The sequence below is a fragment of the Platichthys flesus genome, chromosome 16 (genome assembly GCF_949316205.1).
Source record: "Platichthys flesus chromosome 16, fPlaFle2.1, whole genome shotgun sequence".
Lineage (NCBI taxonomy): Eukaryota > Metazoa > Chordata > Actinopteri > Pleuronectiformes > Pleuronectidae > Platichthys > Platichthys flesus.
Window position 1 is genome coordinate 4,225,191 of NC_084960.1, and position 20,587 is coordinate 4,245,777.

Here is a 20,587-nt window from a genome sequence, read left to right on the forward strand (position 1 = left end):
GTTAGGAGGGCGACCGCACACAATCCAAACTAAAACTAAGGGCAATGTGCACAAACTTAAGGTTTTGCTTATGACTCATTAGCTGATTTGTCCATTATTCAGTCATCCATTTGATTTCACCGACACCTGCCCACCTCCACCCAGACCGGTAATATTTGCCAGCAGGCATGCCAAGAAACTTTCAACTCGCAGCTTTGGGCCCAGCAGTGAGTACATTTACTTCAGGCTTCTGGGAGTTGAACAGGTTTTTCTTTCCAGTATTTATCATGTATTGCCAAATTCATGTTTCTGCACTGAACCGCATGACTCAGGATTCAGACACTATTTTAAGCACATAGGACTTCTACCTACTTTACCAGTCACATGGCAGATATCAAGCCGGTGTTCACAGGTTATTTTCCATTATTTTTAAATGACTGAGGATTCCATCAGCCAGGTTTTAATAATATTAAATATTACACTGACAAAGGATAAATTAGAAGCCACAATCAAACCACTGCTTGATGCACACTTATTAGAGTCAAATACAATCGTTTGTTCTGTCAGAAAAATGTTCTGCATAAAATGTCACATTCCAACTGTGTTCACGACATAACTGAGCTGAGCTGCACATAACTCAAGCAACATTAGCTTTTAGACTCTTGCTGCAGTATCAACACCCTTCAGAAGTACAATGATTGCTCCTGTTACTGTATAACTATTATCTTGGGGGGAGGAGCTTCCGTGACAATAGATGGCTTTGTCCGTTCGCGGTCTGGTACAACAGAGAGTTCAACTCATCTGTTTGCAAAGAGACACATCACCACATCTAACTATGTAGTCTGAGGGTCAGACGAAGTGAAAGACAAAGTAGGACGATGGTGGAGGAGTGAATACAAAAAGAGAGAGCAATTGAAACTCGAAAGACGGGCTCAAGGTCAGAGATATACGCTATCAGACGTCCTGCCTATGCTAACCATGACAGTAGTTGCAGCTGTAAACGAAGTAGGTCTGTATAAAGAGGAGTCTATGGAAAGTGTAACGCAGTTCAATGGAAACACAACTCCGTCACATGGCAAGAAGACCTTGAGGGTCGTTAGAGTAGAGCACACTGCACCAGTGGGATAGATAACAGGGACAGGACCCAGACTATGCAGGGAGGATAAAATGGTAGCAAAATAAAAAGATTACATTTTTAAAAAGTCCTGAAAGCCAGATTTTATTGCCAGATCCATGTCTCTACTCTAAACTGCAGCTCCGAGGCTAGTAAATCTATTTTAAGACTGCAGTGTTCGTTTTTACCACCTCCAGAACTATTCTGTTGATATGCAATATTAATCACATCCTTGCTTACTGTGCAGAACTGCAGTTGGCAAAATGGGCCTATTAACACTATGAGAGCTGGATCTTGCTGTTCTAACGGCACAGCAGATATTGTAGATAAAGAGCTTGTTGCAGGGTGAACAGAGGCTTGCATCACAGAAGCAATAGATGCTTAATTAAACAGAGGAAGACTTTCTGTATAATAGCAAATCATTTTAATTAAGTGGACGTAGGGCAGAGCAATAATATTTTATTAGGGTGTGGGATCATCTCGTGCTGTGCTTATTAATGACTCAATTACTGATTAAACAAACAGTAAAAGACAATCACCAAAATCATCTGTTGATCTGTTTTTTGTTTTGTATCCAGATCACAGCAGCCCCTGACAGACGTCACTGACGCCTTCACTCACCTTTTGTCCAGTCTTGTATTTTCTTATCCTCCTTCCTCTTCACACTCTCCGTCTCTCTCTCTCTTCCATCCACTGTTCTTCCCTCTATGGGTTTGATCCCTGTGGAAAGGAACCGAGACAGACACCATTACATCACATTGCACAGTATTTACCACAAACTTCATCATTTAGTCATAAGAACGTGGTTTTGGTTTGAGGAGGTTGTGAAACTGCAACACTTTAATCACAGAAAATTTATATTTGTTTAAATTGTTAAGCAAAAATGCATGATAAGATTCTCAAGTGAGATTAGCTACTAAAGACAATACTCCATTATAGTCTTATATTATCTTTTTCTTTTTTCCATTCATGGTGCTGAGCTTTGTTCAGACTTTTAAAGAATAGAGAAGTTTCATAATAATTATTGCCTATAGTGAAAGTCAGTATTACACCAGTTTATATTGCTGGATGACAACAACGTACAAGATGATACACGGTTTGAGATTAAGCATTTTATTGCCTTTAGCTGGTTACAATTTATTTTCTCATTTGGCTCCGAAATGTCAAATACGTTTTTTACTAGTGTCCCTATTAGTTTAAAATCAGACTGTATAGTATCTCCATCTGGGAGAGTCAAGTTTATCTGCACTGGTCTCGCTGGGTGTGCCATTTAGCCCGCAGGAGAAAGTCTAATCCAATAATGGGATTACAGCACAGCACTTACTTTAGCTATAAACAGACAGATGCAGAGAGAGGATGAAACAACTAATCATGAATGCAACATTAACTGTTTATTTATGAGGTACTGCTTAGTTAATTAATCACAGCGGCTCAAAAATACTGAAATGTTCTTTCAGAAACCATCAACAACAAAAGATTCTGCTTTGATGTTTGATCATTTCTGCTTTTGAACACAAAATCAGCTTTTTGCCTTTATCTGTTGTAGTTAAACTAATATAAACAAAGTTCTATAATTTTTTCCAACCATCTTCAGACACCACTCTTCTCCCTCTGTTCCCATAACCCTCCCTGTCCTTTCCAACCATCAAGTGCTTCAGCAGATGGCTCCGGGTTCACCAACAACAACAGCAGAACATGGTGGGGGCCCTCCTGGAGTGCACACATACACACACACCACGGACAGCATCTGTTTATGAATGGACCGACAATTGCCCATCCCCCGACAGCTACAGCTGACAGAGGTGGGTGGATGTGTGTGGGGGGGGGGGGGGGGGGGGGGGGGGGGGGGGGTGGTGACACTTCCAGTCACCAAAATAAGGAATAAAGAAAACTGAGGCGAAACAGACAATTATGTTTATTTGATCCCAAATCAAAATAAAAGCCAAATCTAAACCTTAAATTAAACAACCAAAACATAAAATATTAAACTTGGCTTCCTGTGCAGGCTTTCTTTAAAGTTATAGATGTAATAGTCAAACTGGAGAGTTAGAACCAATCAGATAAAATGAAGAATATCAAAGGCTACGAAACAAATGTACAACTTCCTTTAAATAATAACTTCAAACAATTAGTCACAATTATGAAATTACAAGTATTTTTGGGCATTCTGTATTTGTATGTGGGAAATGATTCTAAACATGATTAATAACTGTCGTTTCCTGTTTGTCTGCAAGATGCATGATGACAGGTACATTACGTACAAAGCTCGGGCTGGTCTCTTTCCAGGCAATTATGGATAAAAATAAATTATAGTAAAGAATAGTAAATGTATTTCTGTCCGAGTTGCCAAGAGTGGTTTCTAATAGATGTCATACCATTCAGTTAGTGCAGAATAATAATGAATCTGTTTCGCCCTGAATTTCCTTTTCAATTCAGTTAAGTATGAACCTACTTTTGCTCGTGTCATTCGTAGTGAAGAATGATTCCTCTGCCTCCCACATAACTTTAAATAATCACTTTTCATTTGGATTCCTGAGGTGGTAGAGATGAGAAGTCTGAGTCTTCAGACTATTGCATCCTTACACACTGTAAACGTTGTTTCTCTCCCAGAAGTGAGTCAGACAGTGATGCCAGCGAGGACTGGGTATTGATTGTATTTGTAGCCTTTTGGACAAAGTTGTTGTATTTGTTTTACACCTACACAACCGACGATGAGCATCTTTTAACACCCTCAGAAGGGTTTTGCTATCCCAGCCGAACAAAAACCTTGAGCTTAGTCGCGTGGCTAATTTGCATGTACAACACCGCGTCATTTGCATCAATTTGCATTAGCATGTTCTCACACTGGAGGCTTCGGCCAGGAACGCCATCACTCAATTAAGGAATGACAGCGGGTATCTCCTCATCACAAACAGCTCATCAGAGAAGACTCCTGTGAGGCTGACGTTCAAAGATGTGACATTTCCAGCCTGGCTGCGTAAAATGTCTTGTTTTGACACACAAGTGAAAATCAAGACAGTTCATTTCAGGTCGCAGTAACTTGAGAAAGGCAATGTCATATTTCTGGCTGAAAAAATTAATTCATTTTTGCTCCTGACAGAGAAATATGGGGGGGGGGGGGGTTCTTATTTTTAGTAAAGATTATTTGTGTATTTTATTTAAATGATAATATAACTGTTTCTAATTGAATGAAAGGTTTACATATAGACATGTTATTAGTGTTTAAAGTGCAAATTTGATTCACAACAACATATTACCCACAACCTTGACTCTGGCTATGTGTTTAAAATTGCCCATCTACACCAATTAAATGATCACCCCAGGTAAAATACACCTTGAGTGGCTTGCATCCTATTTGAACCTGCGCAGATCAATGGCAAACAAACAATCCAATCCTGCATCTTGAGTGTTCCAGTCTCATGACCATCTGCAGGTGTGGCTTTACTGCTGCCCGAGGGGCAATGGTCAACTACCTGAACCTTGCAAAACAAGGAATTCATTGCACTGCACTATTAAATTACCATCACAAATTGGGCATGTAAATATGGAGTCATTTTATTTACGTTTAGCTGCAGCCGCTTCAGCCACTCTACATATATAAGGGAAGAATAAAAAGACGTGTAGAGAACAGTAACGGAGCCAGACAACAGCCAAAAGTGAAAGTGAAGCTCAACAAAGCATTGTTGCACGAAGTCAAAGGAAATAACATTAGACTCAACTTATTACACAATTTTCCGTCACTGTTATATTTAAAAATTCAACAGGCCCTGAAGCAATAAACAGGATATGTAAGCATGTGAGGATGGGGAGCCTGTTTCTACACAGAATTACTCACGGTTGTTTTACTTATGAATAACTGAAGACATGCAGAGAGGCCATGTTCAAAACTTTACCTATTCAGTAAGCCACAAGCTGTTAATGGATTACATCTAGAATATTTGTTTACCAATTGCTAGCTGTAAAATAGAGGACAGAGCATATTTTGAAAACAGAAGTAAATCCGATTTCCCAAAAACTAAGTGGAAGCTGGAATGATCTCAGGCAACACTGGACGTTATTGGTTGCGTTATTTATGGAACAAAATAGAAATTCCATCTGACTCATTCAAATAAATATTTGCAACCATTTGAAATGTACACGTCTCAGAGTGAAACAATTTCAAACTGATGTGAAAGAGCAAATGTAAGATGCGGCAAAAATTAAGTTTGATACTTTATATCTATGTACATTAATATTGTTTCCCTTGACATTATTTGAGCAACAATCACTCACAAATATAAGGAAAATATGCCACGATGCTGGGAAAATGTGAAGCATCTGTCCTCAGCAACAAACCAGCATACAATATCAAGCCATGGGCTTAATAAACCATGAAATACAACTAAATGTATTTGAAGAGAAATACCGTTGATGTGTCAAAGAGCAGTGAGTTGGTGCAGCAGCTGTTTAAAATTAGGACATGTTCATAAAAAAATTACAATTCAGGATATTGTGCCCCACAGCGAGATTTAAGCTGATTTCCGATCAGAAAACTGAATATGTTAGAGCTCAACTCTCGGTGTAGGGCGATGGACTCGTTGTGGTCCATGCCTCTATTGTGTGCGTGCATTTAGACCAACTATATGGACACAATGAGCTGCACAAACACCTCTCCACACACAAAACATCAGGACCCTGGCTTGTCATTTAGCGATTTTAAAACAGCAAAGCTTACTCAGCACAATACGGCCTAGACCAACCCAGACCCTCCAATTCAATTCAAACGGAACTGCATGTGCTTGCATAAGCAGCAGCTGCCCGTCCAATGTCCCCCTGACCTAAACACACACACACCCCTTCAGCAGCCCAACACATACAGACCCACACAGGTCCTGCTTTTATCCACGTGTCTGAAATGGTGATATAAAGGTAAAGGTGGTAATCTGTTTCTGAAACACTTTTTTTTTTTTAAATCTTTTGTTAAAATACTCTTCAAGTCCCAATTGCAATCAGTTAATAAAGTTGTGTGGAAGTTAAAAAACTGTGTATGGCCCTTGTAGGACTGTAATAAACACAATCAATATCAATTCATTCAGTACAAATGAAATGATCGGTCGGTGTGCCAGTGAGTCACGGAAAAGTCAGGTGCGTGTTTATGTGGGTCGATGGGAGGAGGTTGGATCTCAGGGTTGTAATTTCCCCCAAATTGTATCATGCTCTTGTTGGTTTCTCCAGGATTACCAACCCTAGCTTTAAATTAAGCACGTGTTAAATGCTGCCACAACTCACCTGTTAAGATGCTTCAGTTTCTTTGGTGGCAACAGCTTCCGATTCCAAATCTCTGAAAAGAAAAACAGATAAGAATGATAATCTCACAGAAATGCAAACAAAAAAGATAGCCATGCATGTGTGGGTGTGATGCGGGTTTATTGTGATTAAACAACTGGTCACGGGGGGACAAACCAGGACAGGAGCGAGGCTTGCACACTAAAGCTGCTGCACCTGAAGTGGTAAACACAAGGTTGTAATCTAGTTCAGGCGAAGTGCACCTCCGCCCAGTTAATTTTGCAATGGGGCCAATCATTTACACACAAGCAGCGAGAGTCTGGACGGACTGCGGGTTGAGAAGTATTTCGACAAGGTGGTGTGGAAATGCAGGTTAAACTGCATAACAGGGCGACGCATGACCACGGGGACCTTAAAGCTCAGGTCCTGCTAAGTGACTACAGAATGTGTGTGACAGATAAAGACACAGAGAGAGAGAGAGTGTGTGTGTCTGTGTGTGGGTCAGAGTCACAGATCTGGTCCTGATCGGCCATTATCTCAGCTGTAGCCTGACTTACAGCTTAACCAACATGGCTTCTCTCGCTCCTGCTCTCGACTCTGGTATTTTTCCAAGCGCAGGCGAACACACAACAATGACCTTAACTGTGCACACCTCGGTGCGACCGCTGCAGCTTAACAACACAACCGCGGTTTCAGTTCAGCGATTGTGTTTTGTCGAGTGTAGAAACGCAACTGGGTGACTCGCGGCTGCAGGAGCCATTTATCCCGGGGAGCTGCGGGCTCGCCAGCTGCTGCCTCTCCGCCGACAGAGGGGGATAAACGCCCCGGTCGAGACTCCCCGAACCCCTGCAGGCGGCGGTAGCACCATAAACCCCTAGTGTGTTTTTCATGTGAACCACTGCGTCGCCCCCCCACCAACCCCCATAAAAAAGCAGCGCAATCCGCCGGCTTTCACCGCCGAGCAACCTGCGTCGTCAAATTAGCATCGGTGCTAGTGCTAGCTTGGTAGCTAACGCTGCGAAGCGGGCTACTTAGCTTAGCCGGTGTAATTTAAAAAACGCAGCGGTGCATTTCAACTAACACGGGGATGCATTGTGTCTAGAAATATTGAAAGAATGTTGATTTTTGGTCAAATAAATGCGTTAATGGTGTTAGAAATACACAATGTTCCAGACAGAAAAGTGCGCACAGCTGGCTAGCCAAGGTTAACCCAACTAGTTAGCGTTAGCACAAGGTTAAGCTGCCTACAAATTACAAGAGTGACGTCTGGAAATCCTCGGTTGTCTGCAGCAAAAATACACTCCCTCCCCCCGGCCATTTTTTATTGTTGCTACCAGATGCGTTTAATAAACAAAAATGTATAAAACTGCAGCGCAAACCGAGGCGCCTCTCGCCCAAGTTGTGCTAGCTAGCCGCTAACTAGCATAGCCCAGTCACGGCTAACCAAACAACAGCGGCAGCTCAACTTGTCTCCACCGGCCAGCAGAACCCCCTCTCCCCACCACCTCCACCTCCACCACCCGGTCTCCCTGCCCCGGACACGGCTCGACGACCCACACGGCGAAAACACAAGCGGAACCGGGCTCACCTCATCGAAGGGTAAAGTGCAACAGAGTGGAAAGGACCGCCGGCGGTAAGGCTAGAAGAAAGTCAGCTCGTTGTGCAGCATCTACGAGGCGAGGAACTCGTCCTGCATGATCGCCATTTTCTTCGCTCGCTGCTGCTGCTGCTGCCTGAGACCTTCTCTCGCTCGAGCTCAGCTTTCCCCTCCTCTGCCTCAGTGTGTGTGTGTGTGTGTCTGCCTCACTGTGTGTGTGTGTGTGTGAGGGGCAGGAAACACGTTCACCACTTCCTCTGACTGACAAACCAAACACATGCAGGAACACAAGAGAGAAGGTGAATGTGAAAGCAAACCCACAACACATTCTATAAAATGTTGCACAGAGGATTAAAGTGCGTTGATAGGATTTAAACCGTGTGTTGTTTAATTGGTTATTTTAATTATTATTAAGCTCTGGTTCTGCATTACTCCGTATACATTTTATATTTTTATTTAATGTATTATACACTTTATTATTTTATTTTTATCACAATTTTTTTTTAGATTTAATACTATTGTTTTATTCACTGTATTCTACTATGTTATTTATTGTTGACATACTGTAATCTTGTAGCAAGCTGGCACAATCATTTCTCTCAGGATTAATCAAGTCTTAATTTATCTTATTAATAAGTCTCTGCCAAGAAAATCACATACAAAATTACTGAGGTCATGAATCCTCGACCTCCTCCTTATGATTTTATATTATTTTGATATTTTATCCTCAGTAAAGTTCTGGTGAGACTGTATTGTTTTCAATGCCCAAAGGAAATGTAAACACACTGCAGTGACAATTGTTCTACATAAAATCTGTGAAATAAGTGACTAAATAAATGATGGTGTCCTGGATATCCTTAATTAAAGGACTTAATGTTGTTTTCCTCTTATTTATTTTACAGTTAAGTATCTGGATTCTGTCATACTTTTGTTTATTTATGTTTTTTCTTTTAAAGCCAGTTTCTACCCCTCCTAACAAAAGCAGTGACGGGTGTATATTGTACTGTAAAAGAAAGGTTGACCGACAAACAGCCATAACAAACCACACTAGGTTGAAACTACAACAGCCACAGTTGTGTATTTATATTTAAACTTATTCAGAAGCATTCTTTTTTTATGGATTAGAATTAATGGAGACAGGGAGTTCTCCGTCATATCCCCACATAGACCCGTGTGATGAAGTGTCCTTGAGCAGAGCATTGAACCCCATGTGTCTGTGCAGTAGGTGACTCTGACCTCCTTTATTTCCCAAGGTGAAATAATAAACTTTTTGCCAGCTAAATAACAAATCTCATTATTACCTCCACACCAATGAGGCTTTGTTTTTATTTCTGTTGGCCAGTTTGTTCGTTGTGTAAAACTCATTTTGGTTGAAACTTAGTGAAGGAATAACTTTTGCAGTGGATTTGATTAAGATGTAGATCTAAAAAAAAAAAATGTTTTCACTTCCTGTCACATTGAGGGAGAGGCTGTTTTTTCGACATTTGTGAATCTCCCCAAGAAACAATGAAATGATCTTAGATTTCTGAATCATAAATTTGAGTCATATCCATGAGAGTGTGGATTTAGATGTTGATTGAATGTTAGGGCCTGTTGAGCCTTGACATACAGACGTGCTTTACTATTCGAGTGCCATTCTAGTCATTGTGTTTAATGATGTTAGCTTTGATTCAAACTATTATTTAAAAAAAAAAAAAGGTAACTGACCTGTTTGTGTGCGTCTATAAGCTCAATATCAAAGCTCCACCGAGCAGGAAACCCAAAAGCCTCAGAGCTCCAAGTCGTTAATCCCTCCACTGTATACAAGACCAAATGCAAATGCTCTGCACGTCGCTGCTGAGTGAACTTGTTAATGTGTCCTGATGTGAAAGTGAAAACATCTCTGACTCACACTGACGGGCAAAAGAAGAATTTGGAGAATTTCAGCATCTCTGCCCCGATTTATCAGGCCTGTCGCAGCCATCCATGAGTGGCTTTGGTTTTTGATGTAAGAAAACAGTGAAGAGATTAAAAGAAGAGATATAGACAGGGTTTTTTGTAAAAAGGAGCCTCCGCCTGAACAGCTCAGAGACACAAATACAGTGTGGAATCTGCCAACGCTTCACCAGCGACACAAAGGCGGCCGCTGCTTACAGGAGAGACCGGCACAACGTGTGTGCAGAGCAATGACCATTGACCCTCCACTGGCAAAAACAAGCCCTAACCTTGTCCACAAATTACCTCCCTTATCTGTGTGTATCAGGATGTGAGGGAGGGAGAGACAGAGAGAGATCGGTGTGGTTCATTCACTGCCAGGTAATGATTTTTATTTGACCAGGTATCAAAGACAGCAAGATTACACTACACTGTATAAACAAGTGGGTAAGCTCTCTGCCCCCGGAGGACAGTCGCCAAAAAAGCCTGGTTTCCCAATAGATCCCTACTAGCTGTTGTTGTGTTCGTGGGCAACAGGGAATTCAAATATAATTGGTCTCCGAATGGGAAGATATCCAGTTGACTGTCACTGCAGTTGTCTCCCTGTCGTCGCCCATTTGTTTGAAGTTCCTATTTCACAGCTGTTAAGACATAATTACAAAGCCAGACAGAGGGAGGACTTCAGGGGGACACAGAGGATGCTGGCTCTTAAGCTGGTGAAATGAGACCTGGAGAGAATTGTCATTATTTCTTCCGCAACAGAAAAAATCAAGCAGACGTGAAAGAGACCTGATGAGAAATGCATGAAATGTACTGTCCTTGATTTAAAGCTTTTAGATCACGTGGAGGAAAACAGTGTCTCTCTACTGCTCTATGAGAAGTACAATCAAGTTTGTCTGCGCATCATTTTCACCACACCCTTTCTTTATTTCATCTGCCTAAGCTGCAGTTCAACCTTATGTTCTGTGGGAATAAACCATCGACATGATGTAGTGACACCATGGCAGCTGGATTAGGGCACTTTGACACATGCATGCAAACAAACCCCAGAGCTCAAGTCATTAAATGCAAATAGAGCTCAACGCCGCGGTTCCAGAAGTACAAAATCCCCTGAATAGAGTTTTTGATATAGAGCAGCCCCAAGCTGCAGATTCTGAATCGATGTGACTTGCTCCTGTAGAAGCCACAAGAGCTCAGTGTATTCAGATCAGGCCAAGGTTTAATATACACACACAGTTATGCTGTTGTAAATGGTAAATGGTAAATGCTCTGTAGTTATTCAGCACTTTTATTGTTCTGATGACCACTCAAAGCACTTTGTAGAACCGTTTTTATTGCCATTCATCCATTCACACACACACACATTCATACAGAGCCTCCATGGGCAACACTTGTTCAGTATCTTGCCCTTCAAACCGCCCACCTTCAGGTTAGAGTAGGACCGCTCTACCCCCTCAGCCACAGCTGCCCAATACACACACACACACGCACACACACACACACACACACAAGTGAGCACGCTCCCTACAACCTTCTCAAAACATTATGTACATTAATGCATGTGCACACATTTACATTTTTTTGTTTTATTTTGAAGGGAAGTTATGTTTGGTAAGTCCCTAATTTAGCTAGTTTCATCAGTTCATGTATTAATATATGTATTGTGTATGTGTGTAGTACTGTGTATGCATTTCAAACACACATGCATGCATGGAACGGCGGGTATACCAACACGTAAAAACACGCACACACACACACACGTAAAAACACGCACACACACACACACATGCACCGCTCAGTTGCAGCTGCAGAAGTTTGGAAGCGTGTAAAAAAACGTGATGACTATTGTACTGGGGAGAAAGGGGGCAAAGAGAATTGGGCTGAAATGTGAATGTACAGGAGGAAAAGGGAGAGTGAGCAGGGAACAGAAAGTTAGTGAGGAGAGATTATGTGGAGGGGGGGCTGTGGGAGACAGACTGACAGACAGAAGAAGGTCAGAAAAGAGATTTGCATGTCAAGTAGTAATAGGCTTGTCCTGAGTACAGACACGCACACAACTAAGCTGCAGTATGCATGGTGCTGCAGTGTGTGTGTGTGTGTGCACGTCCATGTGCAGTGTGCTGTTCCTCCTGTGCCTGCCAGCCTATTTGCCTCACAGGCACATCCCTGCTTGTGTCTCCTGCCTCACACATGAGTTCTAAAGCCTGTGAAACAACAAATATATGTTTGAGCATGTCTGGGTCTTTGATGCCGCTCAGCCTCCTTCTTCCCTCTTTCTCTGAGACCGATCCAAATCATTCATCACTCGTTCAGACTGCCTCCCCCCATCCAGTCAACACTTACCATCACAACCCCTTCATTTTCACATTGTCCCTCTCTAACCTCATCATCTTCTCCCTGCCTCCACCCTCCTCCTTCACTTTCCATCAGCGCACACACAAACACACACACACACACACACACACACACACACACACACACACACACACACACACACACACACACACACACACACACACACACACACACACACACACACACACACACACACACACACACACACACACACACACACACTGCCTCATGTGCTGTCCTCCTTCGCATCCTTCCCTGCATGTGATTCTTTCCGCTTCTCTGACAAATTATCTGCAGCAATTTCTGTCATTAAAAATATGTTTTAGTCATTAATACGTTTTGCTTGAAGTGAATATGCACACATTTGTGAACTGGCTTGGTGCTACTCTCCAAAACAAAAACAAAAAATCACGATGCGCAGAAAGCGGAAAAAAACATTAGATGCCCAAACCCCAAAATCAGCAAAAAAAAAAAGATCTGCTCCCTCATTAAAAGTAATTATAGAAATATTTTATTGCATGAAATAAGCTGTGTCACCTTTGCAACAAAAGACATCATGAACACAGTGATTCTCTCCTGCACTAAATATTTCATCATAGCATCATGATATGGAGACTTTGCCCTTTTCGTATTTGTTGGTGTTAGTTTACGTAATTTTATTTTGTTATTTTTGGCCTGTGGGTGTTTCCTGTTGACCCAATGGCCCTACAGGCTTTTATTATTAAAGGGGAAAGCCAGGATGAATAGTCTTCCTTATTTAAGAAAAAAAAAAAAACACTAAGTAACCAAACACTATGTCCTGCTCTGAAATCCTGCAAGTTTTTGGCTTTAATAGATGTTTGGTATATTTCACACTTTGAAAAATCCCTTCCATATACATTTAATACCTCAGGAAACTCTCCAACCTTAACTTGAGACAGTGTTTAGACTCAAGCACGACTATGCTTTTACTATCTTTGTAGAAGCGTAGTCGACAGAAGTTTCATTTTATCGTATTTAGGGTCTGATTTGAATTAACCCGGATTATAGTTTTTAGTGTGTTTGGTGGATCATGATAAAATACTAGAATCTTTTTCCCATTTGATACCAGCACTAATCTTCATCTCTATCTTCTACCTGCCTTGCCCCCCCCCCCCCCCCTCACTCTTCCAGCAGTAGAATGGATTCATTGTGGCGGAAACCCGCACGTGATCTCTAACATCCTCCCAGCCCCCCGCCCCCTTCACCTCTCGAGGCATTCACACACAGACGTGAACAACAAGCTGAGTAATAACTTAATCCATCAGCTGTGTTGCTTGTGATTTCTTTACACGGATGACTTCCATTCACCCTTGCAGACTTTGTTTTGCACACGCACAGCACATGCACGAGCAAGTAAGTCAGTGGGTGCATTCCATCTCTGCCCCCATAATCCATCACCACGCCTTGAATATGCAGAGGGTTTTGATGCATTTCCTGGATGACAGCCACGTATATATTCAAACATACCCCTTTATTTAAATTCCCTCTCATTTATATTCATATCACTGATCCAGTGCCGGCCGCGCTCCTCTATTACTGCAGGAAGTCGTGCAGATCGGTGGGCACGGGGAGCACTGATTGGCTGATCCTCTTGCAGTTCACCCGTGGTGTACGCGTGCACAGAGAGGTGACGCCGGGCTGACGAGCAAACACTGATGCACACTGTGCCAGAAAGAATCCCACATACACTTTAGATCACACACATGCGGTCACATGCTAAAAGTCTGCACCTCACCACGTGCTACATGAGGCCATGAAAGTGGTAAAGACAGCCCTGGCACCCTGGGCTTGTTCATTCAGCGTAGTGCATGTGTCTGTGTGGGGGGGGGGGGTGAAGTAAAAGATGGATGTCCTTTTGGCCTGCTGGTCGACATTCGAAGGCAAGTCACGCCGACACAAAATGTTTTAGAGCCGAGGCTTTTTCTGCTCGGTTGTTACTTCCTCTGCGTCTTCAACTTGCTGAATATACAGTGTGTCTGTTTTTACTACCTGTGAATGCAAATCAGTGCTGCCTGTGTTGGTCAGTGTGCCAACAGTCTGCCAAGTCTATCCAGGGAATGATGAAGGTTTTTGGAGCAGGGAGATTGCAGGAAGAGGGAATAGGGCGGAACAGTCAGATTTTACTCTGAATGAAGAAAAGCCTCAATATAAATCACACACAGGCTGATGGACGATATGATTCCACTTCATCAGACTATACAGAAACCATAACACCGTCATCTTACGCATTTGGAGTCAGCGACGGCTCAGGAGCAATCAGGGGAAGTCAGTCTCAGGTGTCCATCGTAACGTTTCACCCCGTTTTACAGAATCAAATAATTAATCCAATCTTTAGCTAAAATGACAGACACCACCTTCGATAAAAACAAATTTATTTAATTCGATGCCATTAAATATGAAATGAAATGTGATGATTGACAGCTGAGACTGGCTCCTGATGTGTGTATCGACAAGGCCGTGAAATCCCGACTCAGCACCGTGAACGCGACGGCACAGACTCCGGCTCCAGATGACGTCAGTGGTGCAGGACGGCATCAGTGGAACTCCAGCTGCGACAGGAACATTCATTAAGATTGAGCCACTTTGTTATTCATATTGTTACCAGCAAATTAAGTAACACAAGAGGTTTTGAGCTGCTTATATTCATCTTAATGTTTGCATTGCATGGCTGTGTCCATTGATTGATTTGGTGAAGTTAAAGTTGCTGTATGCTCATCATTTAACAAAGGGTGAAAGTCATCAAGCCAAATGCCACTGAACCTCCTGACCTGTCAGTGATTTTGAAAATGGTACAAAGTTTGGTTTCTCTCCTGGGACATTGTCATGGACAGAGCCCCGGCACGGCCCTTTGTCAGTGCTGGGCCAGCAGACCCCTTGCAGGGAGAGGGCGTGTGTGTAACTGCAGTTCAAAGTGTGAATGACAAAGAGGAGAATGATGTGATGGGAGGAGAACAAGTGACAGACACAGGAGATGAGGGGGGGGGGGGAACGGAGACAGGGAGAAACTGACTGAAGCCTCCGAGAGCTCATATCGGGACAGTGAAGGATTTAATCACATTGAATGATGCATCTGAAATTACATCTCACACTTAGCTTCGAGAGAAGTCGAATCAAACTCTGTGAATCCTGCGTCACATCTCAGCTGCACTGTTGTGTGTTTCTGTTGCAGAGAAACACAAATCAATTCAATCTGATTCAGAGGATGGGATTAACGTTCTCTTTTTATATTCTTCTTTTTAATTCAAGGGAATTGAACTTATTCCCTCTTGTTCTTCTCTCTATCCTTTTCTAACACACACACACACACCGACACACACACAGACACACATACACACAGCTTCCCCCATGCACTAGAACATTCTGAGCACACACACATTGAGACACGCGCTCAGGCTGGCATGGGGGTTGGGGGTTGGGGCAGTGTGTGAGAGAGTGTGTGTGTTTGTGTGTGTGTGTGTGTGTGTGTGTGTGTGTGTGTGTGTGTGTGTCATTTGTCCTGGCATGCTGCCAGTCTCTTGGTCTCTCATTACCAGTGTGTGTGTCGATGTGCGTGTGTGTGTTCAAGTGCGCAATGGGGGCCCACCAGCGTGACGGGCGTTACCATGGCAACACCAGAGCAGGCTCCAGATGCAGTGCATCATATTTCTACAGGACGGTGCATGAGTGTACGCACAGACACACACATACACACACACAGACACACACACTGAACTGGCAGCAGACCTGTGGTTAGCCATGCAGATTAGTTTTATCGTGATGGATCAACTCTCATTTAAACATTCATTCTTCCTTTTATTCTCCTCCATTCGAAGATGGATGATTGGTTGCATTGATCAATCAATCATCCTGCACAGACACAGACACACACAAGCACACAAGCACACACGCACACACACAGATAGTTCTATTACTACGTCAGAATTTAAAATGTGTTTTCCTTTCTGCTTGTATCTGAACCTGAATGATTCCACCCTTGCTGTTCCACCTTTACTGGTTTACTACGAACTGCACAAGTCAGGATATAGTTAACGTTACAGGATCAGAGGTGTGATGTGTGTGGACTCTCCCTTTTGCACACACGTCCGTCAGTGTGAGTAACTCTGCTGCCGACATGAAGACACAACAACCTATTACACAGAACTGAGACGTGAAGTAAACGTGCAACATTACCTCCGTGAACAGCATTTGTTTAAGAGGCCACTGGTTGTATCCATCGGATCCTTCTGTGTTTATGCAAGTGTGGACGTGTGTAGAGTTTCTGTCTGCATTACTTATTCATAACAGCGTAGAGTTACAGTAGACACACACACACACGTATGCACACACACAAAAACACGCACGCATGCACGAATGCACACACACGCCGGCACGCACACAACAACCTACATTTCTCAATGAATGAATGAAGGGATGTGTGCCGATTTTAAACGTCGTCTTTTTGTGGGAGCTAATGTGAATGTACACAAAGTTGCGTAAAGCCTTTTGTGGATTTTCGGGTTTGAAATCTACAAATTGGAAAAAGAAAATCCTGATCAGCAACATTACCCACTACCAGCATAACCAGCTCAAATCTCAAGAGAAAAGCCTGATAAGGAAGCTTCACAAAATGCTCCCAGCTCCTTTGAAGTCAAACTATCAATATGAGTTGGATTAAGAGTAATAAATCCCCTTAATCTTCTCAGTATTTCCTTAATCAGTTCTTAGTATTAATGTGGTCATGCTGTCGCACATTCTCTCAGAAGTTACTTGGAAACAGACGAAGACACAATCAGTCATTTCAGCTTCAATGTGCCTCATCTTTTATCTGTAGAAGAATAAAGAAGGTGTGTTGATGTCTGGTGTTCTCCACCAGTGCCTCCACACCCTTCACAGGGATTTGATTTAAGTTCTACAGATATTTTCTCATGCAGAAGAAGGAGAACCTCCACAGACTGTCTCATTAGACCTCGGTAGCTCCTGGGCTGACGACAGGAGAGTGTCACGGTCAGACTGAACGAGGAGGAGCAGGATCTGTCTGATTGGTCAGAGAGAGAGAATGTGTGGGAGGTGTTGTGACACTGGAGCTGAAGGTCCATCTTACATCAGTGTTTATTTATAATGCTGGATATACTCCCCTTCACACTGTGACAGTCAACACTTCTTTCACTCTGATTGGACCGGAGCTCAAACATGAATCAACAAAAGATACCAGCGATTCAAATGAACAATTTGAATTGTCATATAGAGAGATATTCTCACCGCGGTGGATTAGTGAGGTTAGGACAAAACAACAAACAACAAACAAACAAACAAACAGGGACTCACTCAACTTCCACCTGACGTTAACACCTCTGTCCCTCTGTTCACTTACATCTCATGGGTTCCAATCGGTTACCGGCCTAAAGTATCTCACCCCCTTGATACGAACCACAGTAATGAGATAATCAATGCCAGTCACTTCACCTGTCTGTGGTGTGAGTGTGTGTGTGTGTGTGTGTGTGTGTGTTAAACAGAGAGCGAGACAGACCGTGTGTGTTTGTGTGCTCCCCCCCCCTCCCCATCTCTGCTGGATTCTGGCCAAATGGCAACTGGTTCTCATTCAAGCAGGAACAAAAGAGCAGTAATGAAAGTAAGAGCGAGAGACTGTGTGAGCCTGCGAGCAGAGAAAGAAAGAGAGAGAGGGAGAGAGGGAGAGACAGAGAGGGAGAGTTAGGGAATGACATGAGGACGGGGCTCTGCAACTTTCACATCTCAGTGAGCACAGGGGACATTGTGATAAATGAGTTCAGATTAGAAATGGATAGAGAGAGACAGAGAGAGAAAGAAAGAGATGGAGGGCGAGATGAAGGTGAATTTATGTTCAACCTTTGTTAAGTTTACCACAAAGCTACTAAATGAGAGACGTCCATTTTTGTTTACATCAGAGAGACAGGAAGGCCGTTCCACTTTGACATGAAGCAAGTTTTCCTCCTTCGTACTTTCGTCCCTGTTGGTTCCAACATCATGACGCTTTTGCACAGGAACATAACAGAAGGATGTGTGATGATATTCCAGGGTTTGATTTCTGCATTTGTATTAATGTTTTCAGCTTTTACTGTGTTGTGTATTACATCCCAAATGTACTTCTCACTGAATTGTTTAATTTACCTCCAGATGCATTTTTTTCTTAAACAAATGCTGAAATTCTAGAGCGGCAATTCAGACACAGACACACAGAGACACTTCCCTTTCCCCTCTACATCTCCATATCAATGGCAACAGGACAATCACCTAGCTCGTTCACACCCGCAGCCAGACACACACAAACACACATACACACACACACACACACACACAAATACAGACACACACTGGTATTTCATCTGATTTACGGGTCTCATTCTCTCTTGAACAACCCGATGAACCCTGCACACCCTCTTTTGTATTAGCCATCTTTTTAAAACTCATGACATTTCATCATGATGACGCTCAAACTGTATGACGACAAATGATTAGTTCATCGAAATAAACTCATGTCTGTAATGTGATTGGTTGCAAAAGGTTGAATATTTACTATTTCCTATAACTGCCCCCCCATCTCATCCCCTCTGCGTGTTAATGAACCATCAGTGTAGACACGCTAATTAAACAGAATGCTGCACACTCGCTCCATCAGGAGTACAGTGGAATGTAGACAACTCTCTCTCTCTCACACACACACACACACACACACACACACACACATCACACTCCTGTGGAGATCTTATTGTAATGGTCAATCTGTTCCCGGTCCCAGTACACAAATGTACACACACAGTGAAATGGATGACACAGAGAGGATGTTAATACATATTCATGACTTGTGTTCTCCTTGAGGAAAAACTGACTCATCTGAATGCAATGTCCCATGCACACATACACAAAAAGACACACACACAGATGCATGCAAGCACCTGCAGGCAGGAAGTATCCTAAGCTAATGAATTTGTTAAATACAGTTTTATTGTGCAAAAAACCCTCTGCACCTTGAGACTGCACCATCAGCTGTGTTTATCAAAAGTGGCCTCGGGAGTGACACAGTAGACCTTTGCATTGCAGCGAAGAGATTAAAATCTGTTCTTAAACTCAATACGCCAACACTAGCCCTTGGCAGGCCGGAAGACTACACACACACATACACACACACACACAGTCTGAGTATCCTGAGATGCTCATTGTCATTCTGCACACAGCCGTGGTCACAGACAGGGCCAGGCAGGAGTGCAGACACACACACATACACACACATACACCAAGCACACACACACACACACACTGAGACACATGCTGTCATGATGCATTACAAATGCTAAATACCATTCAAGATTAAGAATTACAAAGGCACTGATTTGCATGGACACAATTGCAAGCCACACACACTTGCACGTGCGCGCGCACACACACACACACGCACGCACACACATTCCATCACGGCCAGTGAAACATCTGCCACCAACAGCCTCTTTCTTTCAGGGAAAGCTTTCCTCCTGGAAGTCTCAGAAACAGAAAGAGAGGGAAGAGCCGGACTGACCAGTGGAGACACACATTTTTAAAAACAAAAAAATGTGCACATTCAATCACAAATTACTTTGGGAATGTTTTGAGGTGCTGAAGGATAAGTACCTGTGTCTCTATTCTGTTTTATTTTAACCTGTCTGCACAATGAAAATCCACTTCAGGGACAAAAAAAGAGATTTAACTGTGACTCGATTTCATCATTATTAATATCATTTAATTAACTGAACCAGTTAATTAAACTGGTTCTACCACAGCGTTCCACTAGAGGCTGTTAAACCCAAGACTGGCAGAAAGAAAGCATTTACTTTTCTCCACTGTGACCTACAGGAAATCCACTGAACAGCAGAATTGAAGCTGCTGCCTCCTCCAGGTCAGCGAGGCTCTGAATCTCTGGCAGCTCAGGAGTATTTTGCTGGATTTGACCTCTGACATCGGTCAGAAGGTCACCAGTTTCCTGCTTTAACCAGCAACAGCCCAGCTAACAATTAACTTCATAATAACACAAGTTTAAACCCAAAGAACTTCAACCTTGAGCCTCAGTCCAGAGAAAGACACGATGGAATCCTATTGACAAAATGTGCGACCTCTGTGGACGTCTTCAAAAAGAAGCTTTGATGTATTCAAGCTTCCTTTTGCCTACCGGGACCTTTTTGTATGTTTTTATTAATGTGTGCAAATGCTTTGTCTGATTATGTTATGGTTTAATTTGAAAAACTATACATTTGTGAAGCATTTTTTGACTTAATAATAACAACCTTATTTGTAGAGCACGTTTCAACACAAAGTACATAGAGCTTCACAACAAGAAAACTGTTAAAGTAACTTTA

The 20,587-nt window shown here is 42.6% G+C and overlaps 1 protein-coding gene across 3 annotated transcripts in view; it reads right to left on the reverse strand.

The window, feature by feature from the left end:
* LOC133970678 (trinucleotide repeat-containing gene 6A protein-like) overlaps positions 1–10,071 on the reverse strand; it is a 33,699-nt gene extending 23,628 nt beyond the window's left edge. Inside the window, exons 1-3 of one of the 3 annotated variants that reach the window (XM_062407672.1) lie at positions 9,663–10,071; positions 6,362–6,413; positions 1,715–1,813 (exon numbers count right to left, since the gene is read on the reverse strand). The gene's annotated coding sequence lies outside the window, so the exon portion shown is untranslated. Of the gene's footprint in view, positions 1–1,714; positions 1,814–6,361; positions 6,414–7,946; positions 8,386–9,662 lie in introns of those variants that run through there. The other 2 variants (XM_062407671.1, XM_062407673.1) reach the window with 2 other exon arrangements.
* Between the last annotated feature and the right edge of the window lie 10,516 nt (positions 10,072–20,587).